At 40.1% G+C, this 11948-nt stretch overlaps 1 pseudogene; it reads right to left on the reverse strand.

The window, feature by feature from the left end:
* Positions 1-7626: 7626 nt before the first annotated feature.
* LOC116544459 lies at positions 7627-10223 on the reverse strand (annotated as a pseudogene).
* Positions 10224-11948: the final 1725 nt, after the last annotated feature.

An 11948-nucleotide genomic window follows, 5' to 3' on the forward strand; every position in this document is an offset into this window, starting at 1 on the left:
TTTTAGTGTAAGGTGTCAGGAAGGGGTCCAGATTTTGCTTTCTGCTCATGGCTAGCCAGTTTTCCCAACACCATTTATTAAACAGGGAATCATTTCCCCATTGCTTGTTTTTGTCAAGTTTGTCAAAGAACAGATGGTTGTAGACATGTTGTGTTGCCTCCAAGGCGTCTGTTCTGTTTCACTGGTCTATATCTCTGTTTTGGTACCACTACCATGCTGTTTTGATTACTGTAGACTTGTAGTATAGTTTGAAGTCCGGTAGTGTGATGCCTCCTGCTTTGTTCTTTTTGCTTAGAATTGACTTAGCTACGGCGGCTCACTTTTGGTTCCATATGAAGTTTAATGTGTTTTTTTCCAGTTCTGTGAAGAACGTCATTGGTAGCTTGATGGGGACAGAGTTGAATCTGTAAATTACATTGGGCAGTATGGCCATTTTCACGATATTGATTCTTCCTAACGATGAGCAAGGAAGGTTTCTCCATCTGTTTGTGTCCTCTCTTATTTCGTTGAGCAGTGGTTTGTAGTTCTCCTTGAAGCGTCATTTATTTTCCTTATTAGTTGTATTCCTAGGTATTTTATTATCTTTGTAGCAGTTGTGAATGGCAGTTTATTCTTGATTTGGCTCTCTTTAACTCTGTTATTGATGTATAGGAATGCATGTGATTTTTGCACATTGATTTTGTATCCTGAGACTTTGCTGAACTTGCTTATCAGTTTCAGGAGATTTTGGGCTGAGACAATGGGGTCTTCTAGATATACAATCATGTCGTCTGCAAATAGAGACCATTTGACTTCCTCCTTTCCTATGTGAATACCCTTTATCTTTTTCTTGCCTAATTTCTTTGGCTAGAAATTCCAGTACTAAATTAAATAGGAGTGGTGAGAGAGGGCATACTTGTCCAGTGCCAGATTTCAAAAGGAATGCTTCCTGTTTTTGCCTATTCAGTATGATATTGGCTGTTGGTTTGTCGTATATAGCTTTTATTATTTTGACGTTCTGTCAATACCTAGTTTATTGAAGGTTTTTAGCATAAAGGGCTGTTGAATTTTTTCAAAGGCCTTCTCTGCATCAATTGAGATATTCATGTGGTTTTTTGTCTTTGATTCTGTTTATGTGGTGAATTAAGATTATAGGCTTCCGTATGCTGAACCAGCCTTGCATCCCCGGGATGAAGCCTACTTGATCATGGTGGATTAGTTTTTTGATGTGCTTTTGAAATCAGCTTGCCAGTATTTTATTGAAGATTTTTGCATGTATGTTCATTATGAATATTGGCCTGAAGTTTTCTTTTCTTGTTGAGTCTCTCCCAGGTTTTGGTATCAGGATGATGTTCGTCTCATAAAATGATTTGGGAAGGATTCCATCTTTTTGGAATATTTGGAGTAGTTTCAGAAGGAATGGTACCGGCTCCTCTTTGTATGCCTGGTAGAATTCGGCTGTGAAACCATCTGGACGTGGGCTTTTTTTGGATGGTTGGCTCTTAATTTCTGCCTCAACTTCCGACCTTGTTATTCCTCTATTCAGGGTTTTGACTTCTTCCTGGTTTAGGCTTGTGAGGAGGCAAGTGTCCAGGAATTTATCCGTTTCTTCCAGGTTTACTGGTTTATGTGCATAGAGTTGTTTGTAATAATCTCTGATGATGGTTTGAATTTCTGTGGAACCTGTGGTGATATCCCCTTTATCATTTTGAATTGAATCAATTTGGTTATTCTCTCTTTTCTTTTTTTTTTTCTTTTTCTTTTTTTCATCTGGCTAGTGGTCTGTCTATTTTGTTGATCTTTTTGAAAAACCAGCTCCTGGACTTATTGACTTTTTGAAGAGATTTTTGTGTCTCTATCTCCTTCAGTTCTGCTCTGATCTTAGTTAGTTCTTGTCTTCTGCTAGGTTTCGAGGTTTTTTTTTTATCTTGTTCTCTAGCTTTTTCAATTTTGATGATAGGGTGTCAATTTTAGATCTCTCCTTGCTTCTCATGTGGGCACTTATTTTCCTCTAGAGACTGCTTTAAATGTGTCCCAGAGATTCTGGTATGTTGTGTCTTCATTCTCTTTGGTTTTGAAGAATATCTTTATTTCTGCCTTCATTTCATTGTTTATCCAGTCAAAATTCAAGAGGCAGTTATTCAATTTCCATGAACCTGTGCCATTCTGAGTTAGTTTCTGCATTCTCAGTTCTACCTTGATTTCACTGTGGTCTGACAGATTGTTTGTTATGATTTCCATTCTTTTTTATTTGCTGAGGAGTGATTTGCTTCCAAATACGTGTTCAATTTTAGAGTAGGTGTGATATGGTGTTGAGAAGAATGTATATTCTGTGGATTTGTGGTGGAGAGTTCTGTAAATGTCTATTAGGTTTCATTGTTTGAGGTCTGAGTTCAAGTCCTGGATATCTTTGTTAATTTTCTGTCTGGTTGATCTGTCTAATATTGATAATGGGGTGTTAAAGTCTCCCACTATTATTGTGTGGGAATCTAAGTCTCATTGTAATTCATTAAGAACTTGCCTTATGTCTCTGGGTGCTCCTGTATTGGGTGCGTATACATTTAGGATCGTTAGCTCTTCTTGTTGCATCGATCCTTTTACCATTATGTAATGTCTTTCTTTGTCTCTTTTGATCTTTGTAGCTTTAAAGTCTATTTTGTCAGAGATGAGAATTGCAACTCTTGCTTTTTTTTTTTTTTTCTCTCCATTTGCTTGGTAAATCTTCCTCCATCCCTTTATTTTGAGCCTTCGTGTATCCTTGCATGTGAGATGGGTTTCCTGGATACAGTACACCGATGGGTTTTGGCTTTTTATCCAATTTGCCAATCTTTGTCTTTTCATTGGGTCATTTAGTCCATTTATATTTAGGGTTAATATTGTTATGTGTGAATTCGATACTGCCATTTTGATGCTAGCTGTCTGTTTTTCCCGTTAGTTGATGCAGATTCTTCATTGTGTTGATGCTCTTTACCATTTGGTATATTTTTGGAGTGGCTAGTACTGGTTGTTCCTTTATATGTGTAGAGCCTCTTTTAGGAGCTCTTGTAAAGCAGGCCTGGTGATGATAAAATCTCTGAGTACTTGCTCGTTTGCAAAGGATTTTATTTTTCTTTCGCTTATGAAGCTTAGTTTGGCTAGATATGTGATTCTGGGTTGAAATTTCTTTTCTTTAAGGATGCTGAATATTGGTCCCCACTCTCTTCTGGCTTGTGGGGTTTCTGCGGAGAGATCTGCTGTGAGTCTGGTGGGCTTCGCTTTGTGGGTAAGCCGACCTTTCTCTCTGGCTTCCCTTAGCATTTTCCCCTTCATTTCAACGCTGTTGAATCTGACGATTATGTGCCTTGGGGTTGCTCTTCTTCAGGAATATCTTTGTGGTGTTCTCTGTATTTCCTGGACTTGAATATTCACCTGCCTTGCTAGGTTGGGGAAGTTTTCCTGGATAATATCCTGAAGAGTATTTTCCAGCTTGGATTCATTCTCTTCGTCACATTCAGGTACACCTATCAAACTTAGATTATGTCTTTTCACATAGTCCCACATTTCTTGGAGACTTTGTTCATTCCTTTTTACCCTTTTTTCTCTATTCTTGCCTTCTCGTTTTATTTCCTTGAGTTGATCTTTGACCTCTGATATAGTTTCTTCTGCTTGGTCGATTTGGCTGTTGAAACTAGTGCATGCTTTGCGAAGTTCTCGTGTTGTGTTTTTCGGCTCCATCAATTCACTTATATTCCTTTCTAATTTGTCCATTCTCGTTAGCATTTCGTCAAATCTTTTCTCAAGGTTCTTAGAATATTGGGTTAGAACATGTTCTTTTAGCTCACAGAAGTTTCTTATTACCCACCTTCTGGAGTCAGATTCTGTCAATTCATCACACTCATTCTCCATCCAGCCTTGTTCCCTTGCTGGTGAGGAGTTGTGATCCCTTGTAGGAGGAGAGGTGTTCTGGTTTCGGGTGTTTTCATCCTTTTTGCACTGTTTTCTTCCCATCTTTGTGGATTTATCCACCTGTTGACTTTGTAGTTGCTGACTTTCAGATTGGGTCTCTGGGTGAACTTCCAGTTTGTGGATGATGAAGTTATTTCTGTTTCTTAGTTTTCCTTCTAACAGTCTGGCCCCTCTGCTTTAGGACTATTGAGGTCCACTCCAGGCCCTGCTTGCCTGGGGATCACCTGCTGCAGCTGCAAAACTGTAAGGGTTGCTACTAGCTTCTTTTTCTTCTATCTTTGTCCCAGAAGTATACCTGCCAAATGTCAGCGTGTTCTCTCATTTATGAGGTGACTCTTTGTACATAACAGGGGTCAGGGAGCTGCTTGAGGAAACAGTCTGTCCTTTATTGGAGCTCAAGTGCTGAACTATGAGCTCCATTGTTCAGAGTTGCTGGGCAGCTACGTTTAGGTCTGCTGCAGCTGAACTCATAAACTCCTTTTATTTTTTTCCCAGGTGCTTTTTCTCAGAGAGTTAGGGCTTCATTTATGCGTTTCCATTGTGCTGCTGCCTTTTCTTTTCAGGGCTGCCCTGCCCGGCGAGGTCACTGTCTGCCTGCAGAAGCTTTGCTGAGCTGCTGTGGGCTCTGCCCAGCTGCCATGTGATCTTCCCTGCAGTCCTGTTTATATGGGTGTAGCTAGAACTACCTAGGCAATGGTGACCTGCCTCTGTAATGGCAGGTTGCCTCAGCAATGGCAGGCTGCCTCAGCGATGGCGGACTATCTCCGTAGTGGTGGAGTGTGTCAGTACTGGTGGACACCCCTCCCCCACAGAGCTGGACCGTCGTGGGTTCAGCTGTGCTTGTTGTGAAACTCTCAACCTCGAGCGTTTTCAATTGCTGTTCTTTTTTTTTTTGTGGATGTGGGTCCAGCCGAGCCTAATCACCTGACTCCCTGATTCAGAGTCTGTTGTTTTTTTTTTTTTTTTAGTTGAACAGTCAAGAACAGTCAACTCTCTCCCAGGTGTTCCAGTCGCCTGTTGTAAAAGTGCCAGGATCTGTGTGATTTCCCATGCAGTGACTCACTGTGCAGGCTGAAACAGCAGTGCTGAGATTCGTGGCAGTTTTTTTGGCCAGGAATCTCCTGGCCTGGCTCCCTGTTTCAGTTCATTTTTAAATCAGATGAATGGGCGATCTGCCTTCCCAGATCTCCAACTGCCAGCTAAAAGGACACCCGGACCAGTGTATTTTCTACAGAGAACCACCACACCAGCCAAAACAGCCATGCTGGTGACCAGTGGGGCTCCTCCACCTGGGAACCTCCTGGTACGTGGGCAATAAAAATTCGTCTGGAAATGTGGCATCCACTCACCCTCTGTGCTTTCACTGGGAGCTGCAATCCTCCATACTAGAGTTTTTTATAACAGCCAAAGACCAGAAACAACCCAAATGTCCACCAATGAATGAATGAATAAACAAATTGTGGCCTATTCATACAGTGAAATACTGTTATCAATAAAAAGGAGCAAATTACTAGTATGTGAAACACTATGGATAAATCTCAATAGGAAGATGGCAAAAGACGTCAAGAACAAAGAGTATCTACTATATGATTTAATTTATGTAACATTCTTACAACAGGAAAAACAATCTATCATGATAGAAACCAGAGAATTGATTGTATAGGACAGGGCAAATGAGAATGTTGTAGAGTAGTGAAAATGCATGCTCTATACGTTGAATGGGGTGATGGTTATTTATGTATATGTACTGTCAAAACTTATTGAAGAATATACTTAAAGTGTGTACATCTTATTGCATGTAAATTGTACTTCAAGGGAAGTTGATTTTAAAAATAGAAATGAGCTATTTATATACGAAACAATATAGATAAATCATAAAAAAAATTTATTCCTCGTGAAAGAATCTTAACTCAAAGGAATACAAATTGTATAATTTTGTTTGTATGAAGTACTAGAAGAGGCAAAACTGAATGATGGTAATCAAAATCTTAATAGAAGCTGGCTCTGGGAAGAAATAACAGGAATGGCTCTTGGGGAAAGAGAAAGGGGAAAGAGGCAAGGGAAAGGTTGTAGGGTCATGGAAATACTCCATATTTTGATTGAAGTCATCAAAATTTCTCAAACGTGTATTTCAAATCTGTGTACTTTATTGTGTGTAAAATGTACCCTAATTTTAACAAGTAGAGAAGAAAGAAATAATGAAGTCTTGAATGGGTTCAAATGAGGCTTAAGAGAAAAGAATGAGATACACTCAGGAGGGCTGACAATGAAAAAGCAATGCCTTTGTGCTCCCGAGTGACAGAGAGGAGCAGTAAGTGACCTTTTTACTTCCTATAGGGAGTGCCATTGCTGGAATATTTCCTCTCTTCTTAACCACCATTAGCATCTGTGGCTAATTAACTGTCTGTGGGCTGTGAAACTCTGGAGTCTTGGGAGAATTAATGAGCCATTTCTCTTCATGGGATGGGAGTCCTGGGACCCCTCCTACCATCACTTCATCATGTTTTTCTTTCTATCTCTAGTACCACTAAGAAAGTAGTTACCCTACTAGGCTGAGGAGGAGAGGCTATGGGCAAAGAGCAACCTCCAGCTTCAAGGTCCAGGAGAAGGATGGTGGTGGGATATGCTTACTGCCTGACTCTAGAGCCAGACTACCTGGGTGAAAGTATGACCTCTGGTTATATAATTCTGAGTAAATTATTTAATCTGTCTATGTTTCAGCTTCCTCATCGGAAAACAAAGGTAGCATACAGAAATAATATTCAAGTCATACAGGTATTGTAAAGTACTTTGAAAAGTGTGGCAGCAGCATTAGCAGTCAACATTACTACCTAAGCCCTAACCTCTCATCCTTTCCAAGTAACCCCCCTTACTTTGGTCATAGTTCTTATTGTGAGGATCAAGTGGAGGCTCACTCAGTCCAGAAGCTCCTGGTCATGAGGAAGTTCTCATGGCAAGGCAATAAGGAGATTTTGACTTGATTTTAAGTTTATTATTCTATAGCTCATCAATGTCCACGTCTCCATTAATGGAGCCACCAGGAGCATTACATTTGGAACTAAACAGGGCTTAGAGTCCAGATCTGATCCTTATTGTCCAGGTAACCTTCAGCAAGTTACTTAACAACTCTGTGACTGTTTCTTCTTCTGTAAAGGGAAGGTAAAGCTAACTACCTTGAAGAGTTGTTGTGAGAGAACCAGATATTCAGGAAATGTTTAGCACAACACCTGGTATATAGGAAGCACTCAACAGATCATAACTGTAAAGTAATAACATGGTTATGACTAATAAATTGGAAAGAAGAGTTGATATCTCATTTTCTTGTAGCACCCAGTACATAACTAGGTCTTTAGTGATCAATAAAGAAATAAATATATTCAGGAAGATGAAATTAATAGGAAGACAGTAAAGTTGTACAGGACTTTTGTTGTTGTCCACGAAAAATAAAAAAAGGCCAGGAGGAAGAGAGTGAAATAAAGGTATGTTATAAAACATAGAACAAGAGAGAACAGAGAGTCAAATAATTACGTAAATTGAAGAAACTGAGAAATGACATAGAGTTATGCAATGAATTACCAAGGTTATAAAAGTGTAAGTGAGGGGTTAGAATGATAGTTAACAGATGTATAAGGAGCAGTTGGCTATTTTTTGCCAACACAAAGAGTGTCATGGTTTTTTGTTTGTTTTTTTTTGTTTGTTTGTTTGGTGCAGAACATTTATTTATTTTTCCCACGAATCATTCAAAGTTTAGGTCAGTGGGAAATAATTTTAATCAAAGAATTGTACATTTTCTTCCCATATATCCTGCCTTGTCTTAGGAAATGGCACTTTGATCCATTTCATCACAAGTAAAATATTGCAATATATTTACAGGAAAATATTAAAAATAACTCAAACACAAAAGGCAAAATGAAATCAACTGTTTTTTCCAGAAATCTCTACTCCAGTGCCCACAGCACACAAGAAGAGAGTCAAAACAAAATAAGCAACTAAGATCCCTCTGATCACAAATTTCCAAAGAACTGGTGAAGAAACAGGATGAAAGTGGTGGTGTGAAAAGGAATAATGTTAGCAGCACTACTTCAATAACTGATCTATTCTGAATGAAATACTCTCTTTTATGTGCAGTAAATTCTGGACAAAGCTAAATTTTAGGATATTCCTTGAACTGAAATTAGAAAATACCCTGACAATGGAAGCAGCTCTTTCATCTAAGTTTAATAAGAGCCTCTTTCTCCACAGGCCACTGTTATGAACAGAAGCCTGTTCTGGCATCAAAAGCTGTCACAGTAGCCCTTTCATCTCTTTCATGAAAGCCTCATAGACATCATCCTTAGTTTGTACTGAGACAGGAACAGAAGAACCAGATTTGGGTGCTGCTTTGGCAAAAGGCACAGCAGAATCATCCTCTGACTTTCTTTGGAGAGCAGCAGTAACCCCTTTATTCTCCCATCGTCCTCAGTGCAGTGGGCACAAATCAAGTAATCTCTGCCTTGGGATTAGTGATCTGTGGCTTGGCACTGATGGTTGCTGTGGCTTTCTTTTCAATGGTGGCTACACTCTTATCATCCACCTTGGGTGGATGAATCAAGTTGGGTGGGGCACTTAAAACCCCAGGGTTCAGCAAGGGAGCTGGTGGGAAAAACCGGAGGAGGGGCATGTCCAAGGGGAGGCACATCATGCCAAGATGAGGTGGAGGAATACCTGGACGTGCAGGGGGAGGAATACCTGGACGTGCAGGAGGAGGACCAGGAGGTAGATCTGGAGGTGGACCTGGGGGAGGGCCAGGGGGTTGGCCTGGTGGTGCTCCTGGAGGTAAAAGTCGGGGTAAAGGCCCTTGGAGTCCTGGCATTCCAAGTGGTCTCAAGGATGGAGGAGCTCCAGGAGGTGGACCAGGAGGAAGGCACACAGGTGGCCCAGGAGGCTGTAATGGTGGAGCAGGTGGTGGTCCAAGAGGTGGTGGTCCTTGCATTGGGAGGCGCTTGTTTCTGAGAAGGAGGAACAGACTGCGGGGGAGCATGCTGTTGTGAAGAAATAGTGGATGTGCCATCGGAATAGGATTCCTCTTTATGTTGTTTTGTGATTGCTTTTCTGCTTCAAAGTCATCAGAATCATCTTTATCATCATCTTCTGAAAATTACTCTACTTCCCGTCCCTCCTCAGGGATTTCTTGACCTGCCATATGAAGCATCATGGCTTGAAGAGGAGTCCGTTCCTTCATATTCTTCTTTTCCTTCCTTGATTTTCCAGGCATATCTGCAAACCATGCACTCAGACCTAACTTTTTTCTTCATTGTTGTCTCTCTCACCATCATTGCGGTGCACAAATTCATCCCCCTCACTTTCTCCATCTGATTTATCAGTGTCACTGTCATCATTACTGTCATCATGCTTACTTTGATCCACGTCCTCAGGATAGCCATCATCTTCACTAGTGCTAGAAACATCATCATCATGACCTATCTGGGCAAGTTCAGGACTATATAATATGTCTTCATCTCGCCAATGAGGGGGAAGATCTAGAGCAAAACCAACTTTACGGCAATACATCTGCATGACTTGAGGAGGAGGTGGACCAGGAGGAGGGCCAGAAGGTTTTCTGCCAGGGGGTAAACATGGAACACCATGTCCAAGAAGAGGAAGGATAGAAACTGCCCAAGTTGGAGGTCCTTAGGCTGAGGTTTTCTTTAGGATGGAGGGTGGCTGGGCATCAGGAATTAGAATTTCCTGGATCAAAATGTTGGAAGGGGCATATGGCATATCTGGCAAAGGAATACTCTCCACTTCCACATGCTAAGCATTCTTGACAGCATCAAAATACTGGCTAAGTTGAGCCCTCTTCTGCTCATATTCTACTTCTATCTTTCTCAATTCTTTGAAAATATCTGGATTCTCTTTTTCATAGGGTCGTAGAATACGTTCAAATGTTTCACAAAGCTTTTTATGCTTGTTTTTTTTTGGTACTTTCTCATTTAATTGTGGCTGTTGCACTGGGTTAAACTCTATTTCATCCAATTTCTCCATGTCTTGGATAATCTGTTTTGGATTCTTCATCTTTAAAACTGCAGCTGGAACCGTCATGCACTGCTTTTTGTTCTTTAATTCTCTCCTCTGGGCTTCCTTTCAGGCTTGGTCTGTGGGGATCATGAATTTTCCACTCTTGGTGGATGATGTAGATGTCTGTCTCATGTTGACAATCTGTATGGTTTACTTGTTCCTTAAAAAAAGAAAAACACTTCTGCTGTGCTCCCAGGACTGTGAGAAGCAGGGAGGGAGCGATTTCTGACCTCTTTTACTTGATAAGGGCCTTCAACTCGGCCTCTCAGTCAACCCCTCAGCTACTGCCATCTTGAAACCTCATGCCCTTCCACAATCCTTACGTCATTTCCCATCAAAAGTGTCATGTTATACAAATGTTATCATTCTTAGGAATGATTTTGTAAAAATAATAATCAAAATAGTCATTGTCTCTTCAGGAGTAGGTAGTGGGTATGATTAAGGAAGGGCACACAGAAGGCTTTTAAGATCTGAACAATCTTTTGTTAAAATATTTAACAATATTTTAAAGGGCAATAACATTTTTCTCAAAGTAAAAAGAATATAGGAGAAAGAAAAAGAAAAAATAAAGAAATATAGATTGAACAAATAAAAAGATAGATCTTTTAAATGCACAAAAAAGAGACACTGTAATGAGGAGATACTGACAACCTATAGCCTCTCCAGACACCTCCCCATCAACTTGCCCAGTTCCTGCCTCTCAACTGCCAGAGTGGCTGCCAACTTCCACCCACATCTGAGTTGACCCTGTGTGCTACAACTCTCTTTCCCTTCACAAAAACACAGTCACCTCCTCTAGGAAGCATTCCCTGAGTCACTAGCCACCCTACTCATTTCCTTTACAGGTCTCTCACTCCTACCCCGCCCCCAATACCTTTGCCTTATTTGTCTGCCAGTTTCAAGATTTCTGGTGATGTTGAATATTCTACCCAGGGTTTTTCAAAGCTATGAGAACATTCTTCCAGCCCATAAGCCCCTCCACCTTAAATGACCACACTGTTCAATAATTTGAAGTAGACTCCTTAGTTCAGTGACTCAGGATAAGCTATGAAAGAGGACAAAATGAGACCTGACATCTAAGTACAATGTGTGACTCTCAACTGAATCCCACATGAAAAAAGAAACAACTGGCTAGCTATACACAGAAGATTGAAACTGGACCCCTTCCTTACACCATATACAAAAATCAATTCAAGGTGGATTCAAAACTTAAATATAAAACCTAAAAGTATAAAAACCCTGGAAGATAAACTAAGAAATATCTTTCTGGACATAGGACCTGATAAAGATTCCATGATAAAGATGCCGAAAGCAATTACAACAAAAACAAAAATTGATAAATGGAATCTAATTAAACTGAAGAGATTCTACACAGCAAAAGAAACTATCAATAGAGTAAACAGACAACCTACAGAATGGGAGAAAATATTTGCAAACTGTGCATCTGACTAAGGTCTAATGTAAGGAACTTAAACAAATCAACAAACAAAAAACAAACAAACCTATTAAAAAGTGGACAAAGGATATGAACACTTTTCAAAAGAAGACACACACACAGCCAATAAGCACATGTAAAAAAGCTCAACATCACTAATCATTAGAGAAATGCAAATTAAAACCGTAATGAGAAACCATCTCACACCAGTCAAAATGGCTGCAATTAAAAATCCAAAATATATCAGATGCTGACAAGGTTGTGGAGGAAAAAAAGTAATGCTTATATGCTGCTGGTGAGAATTTAAATTAGTTCAGCCACTGTAGAAAGCAGTTTGACGATTTCTCAAAGAACTCAAAGCAGAATTACTATTTGACCCAGTAATCCCATTATTGGATAATGCCTAAAAATATGTAAATCTTTCTACCATAAAGCCACATGCACATGTCTGTTCACTGCAACACTATTCACAATAGCAAAGACATGAAATCAACCTAGATGCCCAGGAATTATAGACTAGATAAAGGAAGTG

Source organism: Sapajus apella, unplaced genomic scaffold, assembly GCF_009761245.1.
Source record: "Sapajus apella isolate SASKATOON/1434 unplaced genomic scaffold, GSC_monkey_1.0 scaffold217, whole genome shotgun sequence".
NCBI classification, from domain to species: domain Eukaryota; kingdom Metazoa; phylum Chordata; class Mammalia; order Primates; family Cebidae; genus Sapajus; species Sapajus apella.